Source organism: Strix aluco, chromosome 12, assembly GCF_031877795.1.
Source record: "Strix aluco isolate bStrAlu1 chromosome 12, bStrAlu1.hap1, whole genome shotgun sequence".
In the NCBI taxonomy this organism is placed as follows: Eukaryota; Metazoa; Chordata; class Aves; order Strigiformes; family Strigidae; genus Strix; species Strix aluco.
Genome location: NC_133942.1, coordinates 23652721 through 23680239, shown reverse-complemented (window position 1 = coordinate 23680239; position 27519 = coordinate 23652721). Strand labels below are relative to the sequence as shown.

General features: G+C 37.0%; 1 protein-coding gene across 1 annotated transcript in view; it reads left to right on the top strand.

Moving 5' to 3' along the window:
• The window catches only part of SEMA6D (semaphorin 6D), a 228058-nt gene that overhangs the window by 83825 nt on the left and 116714 nt on the right, over nt 1–27519 (top strand). Inside the window, exon 2 of the mRNA XM_074837200.1 lies at nt 7357–7437. The gene's annotated coding sequence lies outside the window, so the exon portion shown is untranslated. The remainder of the gene's footprint in view (nt 1–7356; nt 7438–27519) is intronic.

Genomic DNA, 27519 nt, shown 5'->3' with positions numbered 1-27519 from the left:
CCAAGTTTTGTAGTTGCTAGTACATCCTTTTGTAGCCAATCACTAGATAAAAATAAGTTTAGATACTTTGCTTTGGTTATGGGTGTTTATTCTCTAGCTCTTAGCCTAGTAACTTCCGAGTTATAATTTGAATGTGATTATTATCATCTGGTTATTTGATCTGACTGTCTTGTAAAGAGGAAGAAATGGCTTTAATTCAGAAGTATTCCAGCTCACAAAATGGGTTTTGGAAGGTGCTGAATCCTTGCCTGCATAAATATTTCAGATCCTCATTCAGAGTAACATACTGCTATTAAACAATGAAATCAAAGTTTTATAATGGTCCTTCGTAAATCAGTGGTAAGAAAAATGGAACTACAACAAATACGCTGTTCATTTAAGCCAGAGTTTCCAAAACTGTCACACATACACAGTTGCATTTAAATAACTATGTTCTAGACATGTGATTAAGTTGGTTGCGGTGCAGCTAGTGAAATACAAGCATTGGTTTTCATATACATCCTCCTGAGCATTCAGACTTTAATATATTATTATGCTTAACAGGGTCTTGAAATACAGGGTGGGGAGTTGTTATTGCCTGTTAGTCTCAAACATAGGAAAACATAATATTGCTATAAAATGCTAAGAATATTTTGATACAGAGGTGATAAAAGAAAAGCTGTTCAATTAGCTATTATTTTAAGTGATAAATTATAGCGTATCATTCTTCCAAAATAAGCAAGTAACATCCATTCATAAGTGTCATGTGTCAATATTATTGGGTTTTTCATGCTTTTTGAAATCAGCATACTCTGCACGATTAGCTCTCTGAACTCTTTTTTTGAGCATATAAAAGGCCACCCCTTCAAAGTTAGGAACACTGATTTTGATGTAACAAAACACCTTTTCAGGAGTTTTCCTTTGTAAAGAGGTTTCTCTGTCTTGATATTTTAGTGTGCTTCCAGGATCCTGACTGATTGGCCTATGAGTTGCATTAAATTGATGTATTTAGTAGTCAGAAGGTCTGAAGTTTGCATCATTTTGGAATAGAGGCTAGGCAAGAGATGACAGCTAAACAAGCTGCATTATTTTGAAAAAGGCTAATTCTTGGAGAACTGAGGACAGTTATGTTGTGGAAGAGACTGCTAATACCTGCATGGAAAAGCATACAGCTTCAAATAGGTTCAGCTATACCTGGCCTGGGGTATTAGGTGCTTCATGCTGACAGAGACAGCACAGCAGAGAACTTGGGCATTTTACCATGTGAATCTGTAGTAGACAAACCAAATGCTGAAATCATTTTATGTGGCAATGAATAAACATCTATTTATTTATATATCTCTTTATAGATATATATAGAATGACAGATATGCTTATATTTAAATGGTTTTTAAGAATAATGTGGGACACAAGTGCATAGGATGTTTACAGGTGTGTTATAATGAATATTTAGACTGGCGATTCCTACAGTTTCTTGGGGATCATGAATAACTTCAGCCTAATAAAAGCATGCCCAAGGAAAAAAAAGCATCCTTGAAGGACAGAGGCAGACCTTTGCATTCCTCTCTTCTGCGGTCCTAGGCTCCTCTCCTGCTGTAGCAGGGTGTAGGGGTGCTGAGGCAGAGAAGACCTGCTATGTGAAATCCTGAACCTCACTGATACTGTGACTTCACAGGGGAGTCCAGATGTTCTTGTTTAAAGTCTGTCTCTGAAAACCACCCCTTTTTCCCTAGAGAGATGGTAAACATAGCCAATAGAAAGCTTTGTCTAAAGGGAAATGGGGGACTTACTACTCTCTGGGTGGGAAGAAAAAGTAATCTATAAAACATTTCCATGGTAGTGGTTTTCTATCTCTCTTCCAGGCCTTCAGAATATTCCAGTTTAGTAATACCTATTATCGGCTTCTACTTCTTCATTTCTTCAACTAATGTGCATTGAAAATGTTCACTTATCCACCTGGGCTCAATGGAGCTTTATACACCATATGTATTCCTGTTAAAGGCTGAACTTACATTACTTCAGATTTTCAATTAACCTTGCTTCCACGTATTGCACAGCATTAAGAGCAGTTTAAATAGAACTCGCATCTCCTCACACCTCCTCTCCTCCCCCAATAAAACTTTAAAATGCAACTTTTCTATGCTGTATGAAACCTTGTGATAGCTGAGTTACATAACCAATTCGATATTGGATTTACATTATTTCTAGGCAATAACACCAGTGGTAATTTTCCAGTGTTTTACTCCACTGCTATATGTACTGGCAGATGTTGCTACACTGAGCTGCATTCCTTCTTAGTAAAGCATGGACATCAATTTTTATTCAAGGTGGATAGGTAGATGCAGCTTTTTAATGTATGTGTATACATCTAAAGAAATAAAAAATTATTATTATTTTGGAAAATTCTGTTAAATTCAGTGCATTTATGTGGAAATAGGTGAAGAGTGGATTCAGGAAGGAGAGCAAAAATGGTGAGAAATCCCATTCTAAAATGTTATATTTGGTGCTACTGGATTTCTTCTGTTGTGTCTCACAAATACTTTACACACACTAATCTAATGGATGTGTACATTAATGAGTATAGTAATCCATTCAGAGAGGTCGGCTGCAATAAGATATAAAATTAAGTATTGGCTTCATAGCGAATTTTAGGGCATTATCAGTTTGACCATTTGTTACTCTTTCTCATCTCTAAGTTTTTGAAAGTGCTTGTCAATGTTTGGTCAAGATTAATGTTTCTCTTGCTAAGACCTTTCTCGTTATTTTGCTTGATACCATCTGTGACATACTACTTAGCAAGCTGAAGTCATGGGTGCCATCACAGTCCCTTGTAAATCACAATATAAATTTCATCTTTAGGGAATCATCAATTCTGTCCTCTCAGCTAATTGTTCCCCTCTGAATGCACATTTGGATGTCACTTTAGAATATCTTTCTTAAAGCTTTTTAACTTATAATTTTGACTTTTTTTTTGCATTCTCACTCCTTGAGTCTCAACTCCTGACTTTGCCAAAACAGTATAAAATTTCATCTGAATCATTAATAAGAAAATATCTTCATCCAAAAAAATCCATTCTCACTGTCTTACAATAGTTTAGTTTCACTAAGCTTTCTGGACCATAAGTACTTATATTATCCCCAAGCTCTCCTTGCTTCCCAGGACTATAAATTTGCCTTATATAAATCATAACATTAGCTTTCTCAGACATTGTATCAGCCATTTGTCTGCCAATGCTTTGAGGGGCTTGCTGCTTCCTCTGCTCAAAATTATATGTGCTGAAACCCTTCTGCATTACCAGAAATGTGATGGGATTGCTAGCATGAATCTTTCTATCCCTAGAATGGACTTGACCATGAAGAAAATGGAAATCTGAACCCAAATTATCAAATGTTCATGTCCTCCCACTGCAACATGTGCCATGAATATGAAATATTTCATATGTTTTTCCTCAAAGTACAAATCGTAGGATTTTTCTGAGATAAAAAGCATAGTGGGACAAATATGCCTGTATCTTTTAGCCAGTTCAGGTGTCATGTCTGAATGTAAACCAGGTATTCAGAGACCTTTTATGGATCTGCAATCATTTTTGAAGTGCTACAGCTCCATGGTAAATTAAACTCATCCACATGTCAAGTTCTATTCATCTGTGACAGACACCATAAGAGCTTTAAATAAAGACCCACTTATGACTTGGTCTAGCAAGGTTGGAAAATGCCCAGTGACTTCTTTATTGTCTCTCCTCCCTTGGTCTCCTTGCTCAAAAGCAAGAGATGTTCCTGAATTGATTGAGTTCAGCATCTGCCTTCTCTCTGAATCTCTCAAAGCCATCAAGACCACCATTCTTATAGATACTTTCTCTGCTTGTTCCTTTGTGCAACAAGGCATTTCTAGCAGAAATCCTGTGACCAAGCTGGCTTCCTCCATGGCACAGTCATTCTTTTTTCCCCTCTCAATTCTGTCAGATGCCTCGCTACTATAATTGAAATCTTCACCCACAGTCCTAATCTCCTCTTCACCACCTTTGACTCATTCTCAAAGCAGTTTCTCCCACCACAATTTCTTTCTCTGTGAAGGATCTTGACAGTTTCTTCCCAGTAAAAACTGATTAATATATCATCTTCATAACTCCTCCTTTCACTCATTGCTGTTCCTGAAACAGTCCTCTAGCCTGTCTCAAGTTATAAAGTCTTCCAACTGCTATCCTTCTCTGCTCATCCACTTTATACAGTGGCGTCATCTTATCCCTTTTTTCCTCCGATCTGTCACTCTCTTCCTCCTCTTTTCTTGCACAATTCAAGCTTGCCTTAGTCTTTCACTTCTTCAAAATGTCCCTGTGTTTACCCCACCTGTCTTTCTAATAAGCTCTCATCCCTGAATGCATGGAGCACACTAGTCACTGCCATCTAATTCCCACTCTCTGTAGTCAAACAGAAACTGCTCAAACCAGTCTGTCATAACTTTCTCCAGTCCAGTCAGAGAATCGGTACTCCACCTTTGACCATGTGAACCTATCAGGTGTTTAAATATATATTTAACTTTGATAATCTTACTGTAATCCTTTCCTCTTTTGGCTTTCATGACACTGTCCTTTCTTCCGTGTGCTCTTTGGTGAATCTGCCTTATCAAGTCTCCAGTTGCAGGAGTTTACAGGAAAGTCAGGTTTTTACTTCCTAGTTTATCCATGAGGCATCTCACATGAAAGCACAAATTCAGCTACCACGTTTATGAGGCTGGTTAGGAACTATGTGGACCTCTGTACTTCAAGCTTGCCTCTTCCTACCCAAACTAAAATCTAAGTGTTTCTGTGTAAATATTGAAGTGGTATCTCAAACTAACATCACTAAAACACTGGTCCTTACTCTTTCTGCAGAAGCCCTCTCAGTTATTCATTCTCATGATGTCTGTTAACAGCTTATCACCTCATCTGTCACCCAAATTCACTACCTGAGCGCTGTCTTCAACTGAGATTTCTCTTTGTCACCTCAAATCCAGCTGGCATGTAAAGCCTGACACATGGTCTTTCCTAGCCATCTATATTGGCTCTTGGATTTCTTGCACCATGAATTTGTTTTCTCAAATCTCAACAAACATAATCTTACCAACTCAAATAATGCTGTTAGAAAACTTGTTTTCTTAGGGTTTTTTTTCTCATATTGCTTTCTGACCATAACACTCAGGTGATATGGGACTCTCCCTTTTCTCTTTTACGTGGTTTATTTGTTCTTTCTCTGCTATGTGTCCTCTCTTAGTATGAAAACAGCAGCTTCAACCTCAGATTGAGTCACATGTCCATTTGCTCCTCAGCTCTCATTTTCAAGCCAGCACCTTCATGCTTTTTCCCATCAAAATTCCTTAGACACTTCTGCAACACTGGTTCTTCAAATCTCTCCTCAAAACGTGCTTCTGCCAGGCTGCCTACAAACAATATTGCTTGTCATAATGGCTATTATCTTCATTTTTTTCTCTTTCTTCATACTGACCTATTGCATTTTGTCCTCAATCCACTGTATAAATTCTTAGAAGTTTTATCCACCGTGCATTTAGATAGGGCTAATACTGTGAAGCCCTGGTCCATGAGTAGAACTCAGAGGTGCTGTGGCAGAGTAAACAGCACTGAAGGGAACAGTAAAGGCCAGGAGGAGTTGAAGTCATGGCTATATCCCTGCAGAATGGGCCTGGCACACTATTCTAACAGTTCATATTTTTGGCAAAAACACAGATATGGAAACTATGTCCACGGCCAGATGTGCACACAGAGAGCTGCCAAAACAGGGTAGTATACACTGTAAGCTATGCTGTTTCCCCCAATAATGTACGCAGAGATGCTAGTCCTTACCTTGGAAAAAGTGAAACACTGAATAAACTCTGGGATCTGCAGCTATGGTTCTGGAGTGATTTAAAGTATTGCAAACTGATGCTTAACCAGCTAAGTCATTCCCTCCAGCACCCTTTTGTTGTAATCTCCCTCCAAAGATATTAAAAATACAGAAACCTTGGCCAGGTTGTAGTTGATCTAATTTATAAAACATTTTCTGGATATTAAAAGCCAGGGCAATGCAGTAGTAGTTTTTAAATTGTGTTAAATATACTGTAAACTCCCAGAAAGAACCTTTCATTGAAGATTATTGTATGAAGATTTGAAGATTAAAGTGTCTAGATTAAAGATTAATGTGAAGTGCACTGGGAAATTGTTTGATGTATAAGGAGCTATATAGTATATTAATCGTGCACTTTTCAAAACTGCCTGAGGGAATTAGACACCCAGTTCTCTTACATGTCTTTGAAAACCTCACTCTAAGGTATTTGTTGTTATATAGTGAAAATGGTAATATTTTCATTGGGAGCTTGAGTAAAAGAGGAAAAGAGAGATGTGGAGACCCTCTCTATTAATTTAGTGCTTGATGTTGGCCCCTTACAGTTTTTTCCTGTTTTGAATTTGCTCTGTTATTGTATAGAGGCAACTTGGATTTGAGTGCTACAAGTTCTTAAAACTGGTCTGATCCAAGAACACTGCTCCACTTGACTATGTATTTCTTGTCATCAATTCCATTTCTTTGCTTTCCCTTCAAGATAGTTTTCATGTTCTCCTAAACAGAATTGGAATAATTTTTAAAATAACCATGTAAACCTTAATGAAACAAATGTATACATGTACATATTTGTATTTACAGTATATTATGCATTAATTAAAAGTAAATAGCAAAAATAATTATATGTTATACGTGTATTTTGTTAAATAATCCTTCTGCTGGAGTTTTTCTCAGTCATGATTTTTTGTATAGAAATTTCAGTACTTTAATGAAAGAAATGTTCCACATATGGTAGAAATTACAAGTTTGCTTGTCCCTGAAGTGCTGCAATACAAATAAGCTGTTAAATGCCAACTCTGAATGTTATTTTTCAGATGTTAAGAGAGATAATCCTGTACTAAAACTATTAGGAGTCAAATTTATTTGAACTTCAAAACCCCTTTCATCTGAAATGAAAATGAACTGTGTATGAGTGTATGCTTCATTAATTTGGGGTTGGCCAATTGTGTGCATTTTTGTTTGTTTGTTTTTTCTATGAGGCATCTTTCTAATGCAGTTTATTAAAACAAATAATGCAATACACTGTTATTTTTCCTGGTAAAATCTGTTGCATTGCTTTCATACAAGGACAGTTTCTCTGTAGAAAGTACCCTGTGGGAATCAATATTCAGGTTCACAGTCACTTGAAAAGTCAACGTGCTGGCGTGTTGCGTTCAGATCTATTTTAGTGGTCTTATCATTAAACCTGCAGTAGGCATTTATAAAGTAAGGCTTCCATGGGTACTGGGAAAGTGTGATTAAAAATAATCATCTGTCTGATGAATATTTTCCTCTGACTTTTGGCAGGATCACTCATCTGAATTTGTGCCAGCCTCTACAGGAACACTGATGCCAGCAATTTAAGGATCTTCACATTCAGTCTCAGTGGTAAGGTCTTAAAGATGCCATAGTAAACCACACCAGAATATTACTGTTTTCTGTTACGTTACACTGAAACTGAATCTGTGTGAAAAATGAAGTATTTCCCCTTGACCAATGCAAGCATAGAGAGATATAAGAACATACATTGATCTGCAAGAGATTGAGCTCAGGACTCAAGTTCTCAGCAATTCTTATCAGACTAAAATTAGAAAGGCTGTTTTTATTGTCCTCTCTACTAATGTAACTTCTCTCGGAAGGTTTCACATTGTACATTTTGAAGAATGTAATCATTTACAAAAGGATGGTAGGCAGGCTTCAAAGGCAAAGTAAAATGCACAAAAAGGAAATTTAGTAGTTTCCTCTTGCTGGAAACTGAGCAGTAAGTTGTAAAATTACAAATTATTTTCCCCTCTAATGCTATCTTTGTGGTAACGAGTCTGATTGCTCAAACCTTGAGTCAGATTCTCAAATACTGCTGTGGAGACCTTGTGAAGGGGTGTAATATATCTGCATCTTGAAGCTCAGAATTTCTGCTGCAAAGATAAATTCTCAGCTTTGTTAAAAGATAAAAAGAAGAGGGAACAGCTGAGTCCCACCATACTTTTGCATCAATTTGGAATACATTTTCTAGAAAACAGTAGTTGGATAGTATGGAGTAGTTCTTTAACAGGAAATCATGTTGGTTTGCAAGTGTTCAGCTTTTTGGGGAAGAAAGATCTAATTTTTAGATTATAATATTGCTTGTGGTGATATTTTGCTCAAAATTATTCTCACCATTATTGCATATACCACATCAAATATTTTGGGACCTGAGGAATTAGAAGACCAAGGGAGGCATACCACTGCGTGCTGTACTCTTCCACTTAGTATCGACTAATGGCCACTGTTAGAGGCAGGATATGGACAGCCCTTTGACCTCATCCTGTCCAGTCATGCTCATGCTAGTTTTAGATCACTGTGATACAGATGTCAAGTACCACACTTCCAAGTCCTGCCAATTCAAGGCTACTGAAGTATGTATTTTTTTGAATTGGATTACACTGCAAAACCTAGAACTCTTCCGACATGGAAACAAAACCTGTATGCAGTATTCCTCTAGCAATTTATTGTCATTAACCAAGTAGTTCAATAAAATCTCTGCTTCAGTTTAAAGATGTATTCAACAACAATAGCATTCCTGTCCAATCATGCTCTTTTCATACAAAAATGAGCATAATAATGTGTTATCATGAATCCTCAAGACAGATTACATTTCATTATTGCCGGGTAACTTTTATAATGTTGGAATGTATTCCTAATAAAGGACAGTATCTTGCTCAGAGCATACAGTACTAGTAATGCTCTTTTTAGAAATAAAAGAACACAGCATTCACATCATCACTTGATCACATAAATAAGGTGCAGAACAACAAATTATCAAGGCAGTTTTGTAAGGAAATAATATGATTCTAATAACACTATTCTAAACTTTTCAAATTGTTATTTGACACTACTAAATTCTGTATGCACTGTAAGTTGGAGAGCTGAAAGTCACTGCTGTTCTGAGAGACAGAATTCATGGAATCTAGAAATGACTGGTACTGAACTACTAGATCTTTTTCCCCTGGAAACAGAAGACACAAGTGGCCTAGTAAAGGAAGGCAATTTGTTGTGTCTTAAGTAAGGCACATGAAAATTCACCATAAGTCACCCAAGGCCCAGTCCTGTGACAAAACTCCCATTCACTTCAGCAGGAGCAACTCGGGTAATGAACATTTGAGCACAAAGAAATATAACTGGGTTTAGATAAAGTTCTTTAGGATCTAGGAGAAAAAATTGACCAACTATAAATACATACAGGGAAAGACAGGCAGAAAGTTCCATATTCATGTCATCAGTAAATACGTAGCATATGCCTCAGAAGGATTAATGACCTTCAGGGCATACAGATGACCGGTACACTTGTTCCACTGTTATGGAGACAAAAAATAGTTCAATATTCTGTACAATTAAAGAAGAAGTCTGTGCATCTGCATGTGTGTTAAAATGAAGAAAAAAGAGAGAGTTCCTTCTTACTGTATTTTTTTATTTGACCATCCTTTCACACTTCATTTCAGCCTTTATATGGTTTTTGTGTTCATACTTTATTATATTTTCTTGAGGCAAGAAAGGTTTTCAATGAGAAGTTGATGAATGTCCATATTAAATTGGATCCCCTTTTTTAATTAAGTTCATCTAAATTTAATTTTGCAATTTTACTTCAGTAAACTCATCTGACTCCAGATGTTGAATGTGCTTTTCCTATTTCTCCTCTCACATAATTGTACCTGTAAAAGATTTATGACTTAGAGAGGCATTTCTGAAGACTTTGGAGTGTTTTCAGCATCTGTTTCATGGATGGCTAGTAACATGACCAATTAGCATCCAAAAATTCTGCTCTGCACCTAGGCTTTCTTTTAATAGGATGTTACTTTTATTAGCTTGAACTTTAAGCAAGTAATCAGTTTAAAAGAAAGATTATCAAAGCATTTCAAATGATAGAGGGATATTGTGTTCTACAGAAATTTTAAAAGTGAAAGAGAAGTCTTCAGAAGCTACAGGATCCCATAAGAAAAAATATGACTAAGAACTACTCACTTTGATTAAAGAAAACCCCAAACAATTTGTGGGGGTTTGGGCCCCTTCCTCTCATTACACCCGTGGTGGTGAATTGTTTGGTGCTGTCAGCATGTTACTTGAACTTTGTAAATATGAGAAATATATATTGAAGTGCTTATTGGTCTTAAAGATTAGCAAAATTAGTAAAAGCATTTTGAAATGTGAGCAATGACTTTGCAGATTAACTATCACCACATACTTTTCATATTCTGTCATGACTTCTGGTCAGTGTGAAGGGCTCTTATTTTAAGAATTACCCAGAATTCGCTCCTTAAATCTGGACATATCTAATGACATTGTATGTGACACATATGAGGCATTGTATCATGAAGGCTCTGGTTCTCATCAAAGAAACAAATACCCCAGTTAAACTTTCAGATAATATTAAAACGAGAATAGTCCAACTGTAAACAAAAAGATGGTTGTATTCTTTTTTCTTTCTTCAGAACAAAATCACTTCTCTTGAGATTTTTGCTGATGTAAGCATTTTGGATATATTAATTTGAAATATTTATCCATGCAGTAAACAAATCTAGTTTTGAACATTTGTGTCAATTCAAGGCTCATAGGATACAAACTGCTCTAGGCATGATTGGCAATCTGTCACTCCAGGTTTGTTTGGAGGTTTCCAGAACAAGTAGAATTACCAGTACCAAGCATCAGCAATGCTAATATGAATCAACTTCTCTGTTTTCTTCTTTTATATTCCTACAAGCCTCCATAATATAACTTGGCAGTTACTAAAGAATTCAAAGAGGTGGTGGTGTTCCTGTAGTCCGTGTGTGTGCTTAAGTCCATGTGTAAGTGACCCCGTAGGTCCTGTTTGTACGAGAGATGTCAGTGTCAAGGCAGGCTGTAGAGCTGTAGAGTCTTTAATGACTTTCTGTAGGCAGTGGAGGAAGTCAGTTGGGGGAGCTTCCTCAGTCTGAGCAAGACCGTAAGCCTTGGAAATTTGGCTCTTCTTTTGTGCTCAGATAGTATCTTTCTAGTAAAAGATGACCTCCTAGTGAAAGTCCCACTTCTGTGGGAGTTAGACTTGGGCATCTTTTTCATAGCACGTTTTACTACCTTTATTCTAGTTCACCTGTTTCCTAAAAGGACTTTTCTCCATTCATCAATAGAGGGTGTAATTTTGCATTATTTTCATTTCCCCCAGAATTCTTACTGATGCTGGGTTAAAGTAACTACAACACATAATGCAAAGCAAGTACACAGTTATGAAAGTTTTAGCAAAGAGACTCAAGTAGCTCCTTTAATTTCTAGCAAAAGAAAGAAACATAACAATCCTCCATTTTGTGAAATACTTCTGAGCTTTAAAGGCTTCATGTGGGAGTCTGGATGGGACCCAAAGAAGGAACCACTTCAAAATTACTAAATGACACAGTTTATGTTATTGTTAAATTGTCGAGATTTGCTATATATTTGCTGAGATGGTAACCATACAGGGTGTTTTCAAAGACACTAACTAGAGAAGGGTATGTTAAACCCCCAAAGTCTTAAGAATGCCTAATGACTGCCTGCCAATACAGCTGAATCCTGCTGGGTAATGGGGGAATGCCTACCATGTAAATATAAAGGGGGTTATTTAGGAGACCCAGTGAGCTGTGAATTATTGCCTAGGTTGTCACAAAAAAAAAAAAAAAAAAAAAAGCAAAATGAGTTGTGAAGAGGAAAGAACGTGTACTGAGTTCTGAATAGCTTTGTGAGACTTTTTTTGAGATAGATGGGGAAACTTATATACCCTCTGCAAAAAGAGATATCAGTTTTGTCACATTGCAGATGCACCAGCCACCTAGATTACTGTGAAAAACCCATTAAAGGAATGAAACTGCTTTCTTTTTATGTCTAACAAATGCATGAATCAGAAGAAAATAATATTTGTCCAATAACTGAATTTAAGATCTGTATTGATCCAGCTTCCACAGAAGTGGGAACATTTCCCCTGGTTTTAATGGGACTTTGGCTGGACCCTTAGGGATTTAAAGAGTTAAGAGCTGAATTGGCAGGAGAGGTAGCAGGGAATACCTTCCAAGCCCCATGGTATTGTGCATCATTAGCACAAAGGAACTGAAATTATAAACTTGGAAATACTTTTTAAAAATTTGTCACTTAATGTGCTGAAGATAATAATCTGAATCTCAGATGAATAGTCTGAAAATCTGTACTTCTATTAGGTTACATATATGCAAACAAATCTTTAAAAATGGGAAGAATTTCACCTAAATTATGAAGTTCATCTTTCTGTTCCCCTCGGACACTTCATCACAGACTGAGGCAAAATATACCAGAGGAGTAGGATCTAAACAGCATGTTGTTTCTATTACATTAAACTCATACAATCTCTGTATTTTCTGTTCCACTATATAGTAACAGGAACGAATTTACTCTCATCTTGTTATCTCTTTAAATGGAGTATGTGAGTTTGTAAGTATGATGACAGAGCATAAGAAATGAAAGTAACTTATGTCAGCTGTGTTAATTTTTTACAGCTAGTTCCTTTAAGCAGATCTAGCTGAAAATATTGTCGTTTTTCAAAATTGTAAATGGCTTTTCAAATTAAAGCTTTTTTAATCTGCTTTCAGCAGAATAAATTTATATACAAAAAATTATAATTTATACAAAAATAAATATAAAATTATATATACAAAACGAAAGTCTGAATAAAAGGGGACGACTAATACCACAGAACTGCTAAGACCACAGGAAAGAGATTTTGCAAGGAGTTGGCCTTAATTTTCAATTTAAAAAAAAAAAGTTTGAGCTTTTATTGCTGAAAATGAACAGCTGAAATTAACAGGAAAAGTAAATGTTTTTTCATCTACATTTAGAGGTGGAGTAGAATTCTTCAGATCTCTCAGTAATTGTTGGTAAGGACTTTCTCTGCTGAGCTGAGTGATTCTAAATTAAATGATTTGTTTTTCAATAAGATTTTCTTATCAGTCAGCTTACATGTAATCAACTTAAATGCAGTTTTAGAAAGAGATGAACCATGTCTATGTAATTCCCAAGATGAGAAATGAATACCTGATGAACTTCATTCTTCTAAGATAAAAAATAATGCATTACTTCAGTATTTTTTTTCCTAGTGATTCTATTAACTAGTGGTTATGGGGTGGGTTCTTGTTACACAGAGAATGTTCTCCATATAATATATACATATACTTAGTCTTCTTGTACCATAATTCCATTAGTAGTGAAATATCCCCAAATACGTTAAAGGTTTTACCAACAGAACTGTTTAAGAACACTGAAAATAAATTAAAGATGGCAAATAAGGCTAGCCAAAAAGGAAGATTGTGTTTTGAACAAAAACAATGGTAGTCAAATGTGAAGTATGGACACATACTTTGAACCATTGCCTTATTTTTGTTAGGTTTCACCTGACAAAGGTGAATGTGAAACAACAGTCTGAAAGTAAACCTGGGCCCCAGAAAGGAAGGAGGTATTTATGGTAGTAAGACAAAGTGAGGTAGTACAGAGGATTTGGTGTTAAGCTGAGCTGAATTTCCTTCAAATAGACTGTGAGATGACAGCACAGAGTCGATGAGAGATCTTGGAAGGGACCGCAGGTGGTTGTTTGGGTGCCTCCCATGCAATGTGGGTTACTCCTTCAATGTGTTAAGAGAAATATAAAAAGTGGTGTTTGGGAAAGAGTATAATATAAAGGCAGGTCAGGAAGAAATCTTACATGACACTATGGTGCTTCATGACTATATGTTATATGTGCCGGAGGGACCTATTCAAAGACAATTCCCCTTTTTATGAACGTCTGAGCTAATGGTCTACTGGATCTCTGTGTTATGGAGTGATGGGATGTTACTGTATCCCATAAAAATTGAATAATTCTTCATTCGTGAGAATTAACTATACATAGTACAATAAACTCATTAACAGATTTCTTTTTTCTTTTTTACTAAATGTTTTTAGTTAAAAGTGCAAACAAGAAATAGTAATTTAAAGAAAAACAAAACCAAAACAAACCACAAAACCATACTGGTCCTCCAACTGATTTGCTACGTGCTAGTGCAGAATTCCTAATGAGAACATATTTAGGTATAAATAAATCTTTTATCCTCATTATAACTTCACTGTGTTCCTACAGTGAAGTCATCCACACAGAGCTGTTTATGGGTTGAAAGCCTCAATAGCCTCTTTTATTTATGATAAATATTGCATACTAATGTTAACAATGTCATTGTGTGATGTCTCAATGGAGGATTATGACTTCATGTAATGTTAGCTTGATGTCTCTTCTCCCATGTAATGGAGTCAATTTTCCTCACAGAGGAGATGAGAATCAGTTATTCACAAACCTTGTAACAAATATTCTATGTACATACTATGTTAACCAAATATTAAGGTGGCACAATGAAGTTGAAGTTCAGTGCTTAATCTTAATTTACCCCTGTTGGGTGCACTGAAATACATTTTAAAGTTAGAAATCTGTATTTCCCCAAAATAGTATTTGAAGTGTGAATTAGTACGTTTTCGGGTTTAATTCCACATATAGGTATGTGAAATGTTCCTGAAATGTGCATGCCTATAAATTATATAATGGTAAAAATGGTTTTGTGGCATATAGCTAGTGCAAAGAGAGGATAAAATGTATTTATATTAATGAGCAAAGAGTAAAGCAATCTTCCATCATCTACCAGAGACAAATGGCACGTTGGGGAATAGGGGCCCATCTCAAACAGCACTTCTGCACATGCTTAACCTCAATTATGGCATCAGCGGGACTTCAGCACAATCTTAAACACCAGGGGGAAAAAGGAACTAATGCATTGGCGTAAAGACTCATATTTATATAATAATGCAAAATATTAAGTAAACTATAGCACAGTCATTTGTGATGCATGAATATAGATATCTTGTAATATTAACATAATACAATTGAATGCTTAGCTCCTGAACGCCTTCAAAATAATTTATCTGAATGCTCATGAGAGAAGTTCAGGCTAAGATGAAAACCATAAATCCACCTAACAGCTAACTAATAATTCACGTAACTGTCTGAAGACATGTTCAGAATATAGGATTTTATGATAACTAAGGGGCAGAATATTCCAGCTCTTGTGAAAATACCAGCTCTTATTAGTGCAAGTTTGCAACTTAACATGAAAAATAAAATTAAACAAGAGCTATCCTAAAACAAAACTCAAATAGAAACTGAATCCTTTTTAGTGAAATAGGACACCTCTGGTAGGAAACAGTTTCAGAACCAATGCTATCATCCCAGTCATTCACATCTGTACAAAAAAACAGTGTCACATTGTATGGGCCAGTGCAGGTACTGAAAATACACGGATACTTCTTATGGAGAAAAGAATGTGATACTTGAGAAAGACTTATTTCTCACTTAAACTAAACTCACATCTGTATTTTCATCAGGGTATCACTTCTCACTGCAGTGTAATCCTGCCTGATTTGTCTGGAGATCTGCAAAGTGCTAATATTTTTATCTGTGTTACAAATATGTTATCCAAGAGCTATTATTTCATTTAGTAATTTTAGGAACCGTTAGCTAGATTGTCTTTTTTCTGCCAGTACAAATTTGGAGATATTCCACCATGTCAGCCATCAGCTTCACATTTACACCAGTGTATCTGTACAGGATTAAGCGTTTGCCCTCTAGTCTATGTTTTCTAAGTTTAACTGCATATTCATAACTTTATTTGGAGTTTCCTTTTATTTTCTTTAGAGTATGTACTAATTAGGAATAATTTTACACCACAAAATGATGTGGATTATGTTGGAATGAACAAAACAGAGGATGTGTACCTGACACCCTTCGGCTGAAAGAGATGATTGGTTCCTGTGTGCACAAAGGAAATTGGTTAGGAATCGCCTGATATTTTTGCCTGTAGTCACTGGGATGATGACATGAGCACAAGTTTGAAATGTGTGTGAAGCGAGGGGAGCAATGAACAGATATAGTTTCAGCTTGTTGACAAGGTGGGTGTCAACAGGTATCATTTCAGGGGCAGTGTGCAATGTTTTTGGTGCTCAGGTGGTGTAGATGTGTTTACCTGTGGAATTTGTTACTTCTGTGATGATAGTTCAGGTAAAAAAGTCTAGCCTTCGTTCAATTAACTCCAAAAAGACAGGCCTCTGAGTCTGTGCAGGGCTCATGGTAGGATTCATGGGGTCTTAAAAATTTCCATTACCTCTGACTTAATTTTGTGTTACTTCAGTGGGAACTGTTCACCTGCTTGCAGTCAAGCATGTTGTAAATGTCTGCAGGATGAGAGCGTGTGATCATAGCTCTTTGGGACACCACACTGTGCTCAGGGCAGGAGAGGTCAGGCACAACAGTGCCTTGAAGTTTTAGCATGATGTAAATAATCAAGAGAAATGTGAGGCTCTAAACTTCAGCCAGCTTTTGAATGATCTTAAATGTATTTATAAAACAGGAAAACCACTATTTTGATCTCATTTTCAATACAAAAAAATTCTCAAAGGATTTTCCTTTGAACTTTACAAATATCTGCTGAAATCATGTAACAGCCCAGCACAAAAGCTGCAGGTTTTGAGAATTAAAAATGAGTGAAAACAGTGATTTTGCTGAGCTTACATTCCAGTTTATGGGATGCATTTGTAACCGTACTTCCACCTGCACAATAAACAAGGGCCAAAACCTCCCCATCTGTGAGGGAATTCCCCATTTGTGCAGGTTCACTCTGGTCATCTCGGTGGGCACGACAGGAAGAGCCTCGATGCAAAGGCCTGTTGCTCTCGCCTGTGGGGTCTCGCCTCTGCTGGAGGTGCGTTTAGGACTGTCCCTGTCCCGCACTGTGGGCTGTGGTGTGCAGTGGCCCTTCTGCCTGGCATCAGTGTCACTACTGGCCTCAGATTACAGCCTGACTGCACAGCCTCTCTGCAGTGAAAGCCATGCATTAAAAGAGTCCTTGTAAACAGATAATTAACTTCATGTTTAATTATATGTCCAAAAATTGTCTGAAAATTGATGTTCCAAAAATTAAAAATTAAAAACTAATTCAAATTTTTTAGCTGCTCTCACCACACTCATTAGGATAATCCTCCAAAAAATTGTCTCTCGAATAAATAAGCCTCCACTTACATAAATAAAGGAGCCATATTTAGACTCCAGTTCAACATGCAGGAGAAATTTGGCAAATCTAATGTTTTCAAATCAATTTGGTATGTGTTATGAGAAGAATGTCAGTGGAAAGGTTACTTTTTAATTTTTTTATCTTTAAAAATGTGAAGGAGAAGGAAGAAAGTTCGCTTTCATAAACAGAAAGGCAGTGCTTTAAATAGCTGGAGCAGTGATAAGGCAAAGAACTTCTAAGTAAATGAGGCGTGAAAAATTTTTTTTAAACTCCAAATGAAAATTGTGTATTCACCAGAACAGCTTTAAATTTTGTGAAACGGGACAGCAATATATTTTACAGTTTTGAGCAAGGAAGCAGAGAGTCTTGCCATAATAGAATATGTACTACATCCCTGCAAAGAAGACAAATAACAATATCTAAGATGCTTTCACCTTGACCAAAGAAATTCTATAAGATAGAAGTAATTTTGATTTTGCCACAATAAAAGAACATCAGAATTTGGAGTTTGATAAAACTGTTCTGTTGGCTGGGAATTTTGCCTTTCAACTGTGTTTGATGTGATATTCGGTTCATTTTGCCAAAATATTTTATGCCAAGTCTTGCTATTAAATCTTTTATGTAGCAGAGATTTCTGTCAACAGACACACAAGGATTAGGTTTTAAGTGGAGTTAATCATTGAACTTGGAGAAGAGAAACACTGGGGGAGTACTTCACTTGCACAAACAAACCACCATGCAAGATTCAGCCATTTCTATAATCATTACCCTGTTTTCAGAATAGTGTAGGTAAAACATAAAATCTGCCTCCCCCTCTGATCTCTATTCATGTTTAAATCTTGTAGAAGCTATTAGAAGAAACGGATAATTAAAATAGAAAAAGTCATGTATTTGCTGCAGCTGCTGGTGTATCAAATCTTTTGAAGTCTACTTTAAGCAATTATATCTGAGCACTTCTTTTGGAAGCCTGAGAAATAAGATAGAACTTTCTAAGATATCGTTGTTTTCTGACTCTTTCAATTTTTTGTAAATGCTATATATCATTATAATGCTAGATTAAATGTTAATCCATTTTGCCTTCAAAAAACAAACCTTAAAAGCAAAAAGGATTCCCATAGAATAAAGTAGTGCCCTGCCTTTTTTCCCTGTACTCCCCAGCATGTCCAAAACAGTCACATTTTTAAATTATATTTTTAATTTTGTGTTTGTGGCTTCATTTTACTACTTGATTTACATTGTAAATTTGGGCATCTCTTAAATGCAAAGGTAAATATATATTGCAAAGGTGTGGTCGGGTGTTTTTGTTATTACTGTGCGCTCGGGTGTAATCACTGAGCATAGATTAGCCCTGTAATGGGAGCTGCTAATAATTGTAGTCATCTGGCAAGTGATCCCTTTCCATACCAGAGAGGAGAAGTAAGGACATACCTGTACATGGATAATACTGAGTAATGTGTAGCAGATTTTACTGTAGTATTACTGAAACTTTAGCTTATAATTTTTAAAGCAAGATCTACCCTCCATCACCAAACGCAGTGAGGTGTGGTAGTCAATTGTGATTGGGATGTGGGAGAGAAAAATCTGTGGCACAATCCAAGGTAAGAAATAGATCATAGCCTGACAACAGGGCAGCTCTTGCTACCTAATGAAGCTATAGTTCCTAATGAGCTTGTCGTCCTGAACCATAGAGGATAATGGATCTATGCAATTCTGGACTCCTTTCCCCATTTTGCAGAGGCCAGGTCCAACTGGGAGGCACTATGACATAAAAGGATGACTGCCGTTTTCCATTGCTGACCCTTCTGTTAAAATGATTTGTCCTTGTGTTTCTTATTTTCCATAGTAATCACAACCATAACTCTGTGTCCAGTGGCATTTGACTGTGAAAGTGACACCCATGGTAGGGAATATGTCTAGAAAAGGAGCATACAACATGACAACTGTTGCTAAAGTAGCACCATCCCTGATGGGTTTGTAGCACTCTATCCCACATAGGAACAAAAACTTACAACATGGACCAAAAAGTGAACAGGCACGGGCCCTGCAGTTTACCAAGGTCACCTGCAGGCCATCCCCAGTTTGGGTTTTAAATAAGGCAGTAGGCAGTGGTTCTGTCTTCCTTAACACCTGTCTAATCAGAAGGACCATGGAGGGTTGAAGTGTCAGCTGGAGTCCCTGGTATTGTTTGGGAACTGGTGGCAGGGTACAGCAAAGCATGCTGCTGTTCATTGCCTTTCTTTTGGTATGCTAATGGCTCCTTGATAAAGCTGGCATGCATTAAGAGATGGTTTGGCAGTGCAACACAAAAATCCCAGTATGGATGCTACAAGTAATTTTTCTTCCCAGAGGATGAGAGTTTTACAGGAACTGCTCTAGTCTGGCCTGGCAGCACCCAGAAATATTAGTTTTCCCCACTACTCACTTTGGCTGCTGCTCTTCCTGCTTCAGCTATAAGCCAGCATCTAAGACAGACAGACCCTGCTCCAGTGAGTTCGGTGTACAGCTGCAGACAGAAGTCAGGCAAAGAGTAATCCCAGTAAAATGTTGGTTAAGAAATTCCTATGCCACTTGCACAGCTCCCTGGAGATGACAGAAGAGACATAACAGTGACTCTTCTAAAACATATGATTCCATTTCTTGTTATTTTGAGGAAGGTGGTGTGACTACCTTAAACTTTGGGACTGTGTATAGATGGGTATCAATAACAGCTCTCTGAGCTGTTTTAAACCTTGTAAAAGTTGTATTAATCACAATTTTGGGGGCGGGGGGAAGGAAAAAAAATCCTTCTGGCAGAGACATGGCTGTTGCAAGTACTTAAAAATAGATTCCCGAACTGAAATTTCCAAATTAAAAGTTTTATTTCAAAATAAAACATTCTAGCACACGTTTTTCCTGAGGAAACTGATTAATTAGCCTCTCTGCTGACCTGTTTCTGCTGTAAGGGCAGTGCGTGGTTGTGGCAAGGTGGTTCTTTCCATGCAGTGTGTGGCTCCAGGAGGTGGAGCTGAAGAGCAGCAGGATAAAGGGAAAGACCCCGACTCATCCGCCCACCCACCGACAGGAACTGTGGCTTGTGCGAGCCCCGGGGCTGTAGTTTGAAGAGTATTTCTTTTGAGGGAGCTACCCATGGACTCCTGCATCCTGCATTACTTTGTTATGCACAGAACGACTGTTTGTGGCCTGTGTTAAACAGCAGAGCCTATGTATTCTTAAAATAAAGGAGAAAAACAGTCCAGTTTACTACTCAGTCCCAGAAGCATCTGTTTTGGGGACAGTACAAGGGCAGAAATAAACAAGACAATGCAGAAAATATCTGGTTATTTTTTACCCAGGAACATTTTCCTCCAGGTACACGATGTGGTCTTCAAACACTTAGTTTATCCCAGCTGGATAGAATACTGGGGTACAGGAGCACAGCATGTGGCCAAGGCTCCTTGAGCTGCCACTGCTGTGAATCACTGGATTCAAGCCTTGAGAAGCCCAAACAATCCAGTAGTGGCTAGGTCTTGCACCCTTGTGAGTCCACAGAAATGAAGGCTTGAGTCCATCACCAAGACCTGTTACTTTCATTTTTGCCTGTATCATAACATTCAGATGTCCAGCAGATACAGCAATGTCACGATGGCGTAGATAGGTAAGGAGTATTTTTCTGAACAGAAGTGGAAACAGCTGCTCTGTAATGGCTCTGAGTTACCTTGAAACAAGAGCCAGAGAAAATGCAATGTGTCCCTTGCCTGTAAAATCCCTCTGAGGCTTTTAACTTTGTGCACATCAAAAGGTTTTACTCTCCAAAAATTACTCCTCAGTTAAAAAGAGGAAAGATGCCCTTTGCTACTTTTGCCTAGAGCCCAATATCTTCCGACATTCCATAGCAGTTGCGGCAATGCTCTGCTTAATGCAAAGAACATCTGGGCTGCCTGCAGTTCTGGGAGAGAAGTGTCAAAAGTGTCATAGACATCCTTGAGCGAAGAAGGATCTTCACTTTTATTACACAGAAGTGTCAAAAACAGCATTATTGAACATCAGGTTGCAATTTGGCACGTAGAATATAAGTCTGAATAGATGTGACAAAAAACCCTTCTAGGAAATTGCTACTTAACATTATTTTTTCATAGTTTCAAATTAGCATTTAAAGAAAAAGAACAAATGGGGAGCAGCTAGGTAACCCTGACAATGAAAAATCCTAGCATTCTTTTGGTGCTTACTTCACAACATCATTGCTGTCCACTGAGTGACTGAGATTGATTAAATCATTGTCATCGTCGGTGAAATGCACTGCATTGATCCAGCCTCACTCACAAAGCCAGCCTATGTGATGCAGCTAATTTGGCATAATTGAAAGTTCCAGTTCCAGAAGGTCACTGCACTGGACTCAGGACACTAGTTATTGTTTTATCCTTGGGACACGGTCAACTCTCCTGATCAAGTACGATGGCTTTGTGTCACACTCTTAATTGCTTTTTCATGGTTTCTGTAGGATAAACCCAAGCCTTCATATTTTGATTAAATTTTTATGGTGGACAGGAGATAATTATCACCTCTTTATGCTAATGTTTTTCTTAAAACTCTGATTAGAGCAAAATATGGGATTGAGCTCTTGTTTCTTACTCAAGTACAATTCTACTAAGAAAATCTTCAGATCTGGACAGCAAATGTCTTTAGATAAGGATGGCAATGTGATACACATCATTTAGTATTTAATTTACAAATGAAAATATGGCACTAGTTAAAAGTTTGTTGGAACAGTGTTGAAGGCAGTGTTACTCTCTTCTGTTACCACATCTCTGTTTCTCACCTTCCCCTCTTTGTCCATTTTCTACTGTTCTCTCCTGGAGCCTGAGTGCTGCAAGATCTCAGGCTGAACCAAGTTTGAGACCATGGAGTAAAGTAAACTCAAAGGTTGCACACAGTCAGAGGAGCTGCAAAAAGACATGCAGACAGGCATCAAGACTGGGTTGTCAACTTCTTAGTAATGCCAGTGTTTCAGCTGAAACGCCTCTGAACGTGGTCCAATAGCCTGATGAAAGGTGGTGCCTTCAGGAAAATGGCCATTAGGCCATTCGCTTCATGCTTTTAAGATGGACACCAAAATCTCATGCCACTTTCAAGATGTGTTCTTTATGTAGGCAGAGCAGTATGAATATGCATGTGTAAAAACTGTTTCTCATAAAGAAAAACAGTCAAACACTGAAGTATTTGGAAAAAATTACTTCTTTGTACTTTACAGAATCCAGTGGGCAAAGCTAGGAATTTAGGTAGGTCTTACAAGCTGTGTAATTGCTTTGTTGGCCCTTTGCTCACAGTGAAATTAGCAGCATATCTTTTATTTCTTTCCCTGTGTTTGCTGTTAAAAAGTCAGCATATCCCAATAGCTCCCATTGCTTGCCATTCCAAGTGCAGGTCAAAATGCCAACTTTCTAATGGTGAATGTCATGTATAATTTCTCACAGAAAAGAGTACTTGATAAAATCTCTGCAATAGTTTCTTCTTGCTTTGTTATTCAAATAAGGGTTTTTTTGTGTTTGGGCGTTTATTGGTTGCTTGGGGGTTTTGGTTTCTTTGGAAGCATGCCTTCTATCAGCTATAAAGCAAGCAAAAAAGAAAAGGCACCAAAATCCTAATGTACCGGTAAATAAGATAAAGGACAGCTGTGGTACTCTTATGGGACACTGGCTTAACACAACCCTTTTGTAATGGATTAGTATACCTTAATTTCTGAGTTGTTCAAAAGTGATTTGCGGGGAAGGATTTTCACAAAGCAAAGAACACAGAATTGTTGTGAGTTGGGTGATACAACGTTTTTTATGATGATGACCGAAACAGCGAGTTAAGATAGTTGGCTTATTGAAAGAGTGTAAGACATATAAAAAGCAAATAAATCTTTCTATAAAGTTTAAAAAAATCTAGCGTTTGAACATATGCATAGAAATAGGAGGTAGATTTATGTCAAATACGTAACTCTCTTCAAAAATAAAGGTCTGATCTGGGCCAAAGGGAAATGACAAGCCATAAGCAATAGTTCTGATTGTTTTATGTTTTGTAAGTCTTTCAAAAGTTTCATCCTAGCAGCTTTTAAAAAAAAAAAACTTGCAATCGACAAATCCCACTGAGCTCCTATTTATAGTATCCTAATTTTCAAAGAAAGCAAATCAGGCAACTGTTTTTAACATGAATAATATTGCTCCCAGCATTCTGCCTGCAGCCCACACATTGTGTTTTTTGGCATGATCGTGGCAATTAAAAAAAAATAAACAGCTCTTTTTAATATTTTTTTTATACATAAGCTATTACAGTCAACGCTGACACAGCTGGCAAAGAAACTCAGTGAAAGGTAAACATTCTGCTCAAAATGTAATATAACATATTGTTGTGTTTAGTTGTTAAAATGTAATCTTCCTGAAAGAATGTTTTAAAAGTAAGTTTAATTTTTAAATTTTTTTTAGAGAATTTCTAGTATATTGATATCTGATTTAAAAAATAATCTTTTAAAGAAATGACTTATGATACTAGATATTTCAGTCAACAGCCTATTGAATTTTTAAAAATATTCTTACCAAAAATCAGGAAAGAAAATGAGGTATTATGTTTTATCCTTCAGCAGAATGTAATAGTCTGAGCAAGTAAAATCAATTTCTTTTAATAAAATTCTGTCAAAAGCAGGAAGTTCAATAATAAATGTCTTCAACTATTTAAAAGGGAGAAAACTTCCAACAGAATTAAGATTAGTTTGTGACTTGCTTCAGCAACAACAAAAGATTGCCTAGTTCCTTGACCTAATTACTATGAGCATGTATGAAGTAAGATTGTGGAATGATATGTATTTCACTAGAGAAGACACATGAAGATGTTTCTTTTAGGTAAAGGCCATAGGTAAATAATTATCTGTCGCATATGTCCAGAAGTTCTCAAGGTATTTTTATTTTATTTTTAAAAATCGTGACTTTGCATGATTGCTTATGATGAAGATGCTGCACTTCCAACATTTTATTCCCTGTTGGAGGGAAATGCAGAGGCAGCCAAGCAGAGCTGGGTGCGTGCAAGAACCTGGTGCTCTCCATTGCGGAAACTTGTGGGCATATTATAGCTACATGCACTCCATATTGTGTGACAGCTCAGCAGTTATTGAAAATCCTGATTGAAGTTTTCTGGCCTGACATCTAAGAATGTGAGATGTACTGTTTTGTGCTAGCTAGGCAGTGGAACAGCATTCTGTCCCTAGCCATATGAGTGTCCACCATAAATGGTGTCCCTGTCAGCTTGCCTGTCACACTTCAATTATATTTGAAAGGAATTTTTGAAAAGATCCAACTTTTCCTTTTACTGTTTACCAGTACATCCCTGATATTGGGGTCTTCTAACTCCCAGCTGTTTCTCCCTCTCTCAGACAGAATTATAAAAAAGGGCAGGTGTCCTGCAAAATAGATATCTGCTCTTTTATAATCTAGTAAATAGCCCTCTGGGTACAGAGTTGGAGTATATGGATTTGAGTTTATAAAAGCAACTGAATAGTCATTTTTAATATATAGTAAATGTATAGCATGGAATGAAGAGAGGCATTTAAAGTTTAGAGCAACCTTCAGTAGAGAGGAAAATTATCTGGTGAGTCCTATTGTTGATCTTGGAATGTGTTTCAGATGTTAGGTGTGGGCTTCATATCACCCTCAGGGCAGTTAATAACAGCTAAACGAGCATTAACTCTGCTGAAGTCAGTGGAGTTCTATCCGTGTGTATCCAGGGGGATTGTTGTCTTTATGTCTCATTGCAAAATAAGTTCAAAATAATTGTGCAGCAAAAGCGGTGTAACAGAAACGTTCTGAGGCCTGATTCTCCAGTCATTCTGATCTGTTACACCAGCACAGTTGTGACCAGAACAATTGTGAACTAAACTTGTCCTCTCTGACTAGGACAAATATAATGCAAAAGATTTTGATTACATAGAGATTTTTTCCAGTGGAAATACTACAATTAAAAGAGGAAGAGAACTTTTTGGGGGGATGAGCTAATAGTGGAATTTTTTGTCTAACTAGACTTTTAACAGCCTGTGCTCTCTCTGTTCATGGAGATGATCATACCTGACATCTTATCATAAAAATAAGTAGGAGTATGATGTATTTCGTGTTAAAACTCAGTTGCCCTGATCTGATTCTCCTATAAGAAAAGAGGGGAAGCTTTTCCAGATTCAGGAGGTTTCAGTACAGCCTACACTGTTAGAATGTGAGTATTTGGGGGCATCCCACATTGAGTTTTCTATTGGTTCCTTATTCGTGATAGATATGCCCACTCAGCTGTCCCAATGTGCACGTTGGCAGATTTGAGAAGAGTCATATACTCCTGACTGGAGTCAGTGTCTTGCTGTTCTTACTGAGTTTCAGAGCAAGCTCCTTGCCAAATGCAAAACCTAAACATGATGATTAAATAAAGTGAACTATGTTGTATCAATCAATTACACTATAGATCCTCCAGTATCAGAACAAATGAAAGTTTCATGTGCCCCTGTCTACTACTGGCAGTACATTTGGTTTAGGCTTTCAGAGTCATTGATATACATGCTCGTCTGCTCTCTGCTAGTGTTCTCAGCAGCCCACGTTGGCCTGTACACAACAAAAGGTCATCTCTAGTTGATATAGTCCTGATGAACAGATCATCACCTGTACTTCTTCCCTGAGACTTCCAGCTGAGCAAGTTGGAGCTCCCTGTGGGGCTGTAGGTGTGCAGATGCCCATGAGGGATGGCAGGCTTTGCATTTCCAGTCTAGCCCAAAGTCAATAGGAAGTTCAGAAGTACTGTGCTATGAAAGAATTTAAGTCTTTTGTGATATAAAGCATTATGATTATTATTATGGACTCTGTATTAGGCCCATGCAAAATGAAGTTGTTGATGTTAAACACAAAAATATCCAAGATAATTTTACGTCCATTCGAAACAAAAGGGGTGGAGGGGGAAGAAAAGAGGGAAAATGCAAGGGATCGATGATTGCTTAATAGAAAAAGACAGCGTCTGTAGGGAGAAAAATTATAATTCTAAGTTTTTTAAGACTATTACAAAGAATAGAGAATAAAAATAGAGAGCTGGAAAAAGCAATAAAATCTATAAACATTAATTCATACCATGCTTTTTTTGAAGTATATGACATTTTTTTCCACAAACCCACTAATAGGGTTCTAAATATGAGTGAGAATAGCAAATTGCTTTTTCCATCTCTGGGATCTATAGCTTCACCTCTACACTTGAATTAACCAAGAGGCAGATACTTATTTCTTTTGTTTATACTCAGCCTCAAGAATTTTTCAGCTGAAATCAATAATTAAAATGTTTATTAGCCATTGTAAGTGTTATAAATGCAACTTTGTTAAACACAGATGTACATATATTTCAGATAACTGAGACACTTATGTCCAGATATTTTAGCCAAGTAACAGAATTTGGGAGGAGAGACAATGTATAACTTCATATTTACACGGTAGATACGGTATTCACTAAGGACATTCAAACAATTTGGTATCTTTTCATTTTCTTTACATAATAGAAAGCAGTAGTTGGTTCTTAAGAAGAAACAGATTCACACAGGGTTTATTTCAAGTGTTACAGCAAGCATGGGGTTTAAGGTAAAAGCTTCTAAAAGATCACAGAAGAAATGTACTAAATGATTGCAGGAAGTAGAACTCCTGGTGTAACCAGAATTTCAAACACTCTTCTGAATGAATGTAAGTCTCTGATTAATCAAAAATACTTATAATACTTACCAGAGGTTACATATGTAGTTTTATATGTGCATATGGAGCAAGACGATTTGGGTGTATATTTGAAAAGAGAAAATGAGACCTTAGTATTAAAATTCATTATCTTGGTTTGTAGTATCTCTACTGTTGTCTATTTCTTTACTGTTGTCTGTTATCTCTACTGTTGTCACTGGTGCTTAGGAAAGAGAAGTGCTATTGTAGAAATTTCATAACGAATTAGCTGAACACCATCTCTGTGTCAAATCTGCAAAGTATCAGCACATGAACCAATATTCAAACTGAGTGTTTGAGTGTATGTTTTGGATAGAGGGATCGTGTGCCCATACACAGTATTTACTCTGCCATAGTGGGTTAAATAGACCCACACTTCTGTTCTTCCTCTTCCCATGGCACTCTGGCCAGGAATGGTTTTATTGCTAAGGAATGAAGACATGGTTCTTGCATGTTAGGCTCTCGGGATTATAACTCTGAATATCATGAAATAAGCCTAAAGCCTTTGGAAGCTGGGAAGCTTTTCTTCAGGTATCTACAGAAATATAAATCTGTTTTTACTTCTTTTTTTTTTTTTTTAATTTCCCTTAACAATTCCATTATATCAATTACTTTGCCCTGATGAAACAAAATGCAATTTCCTCTTT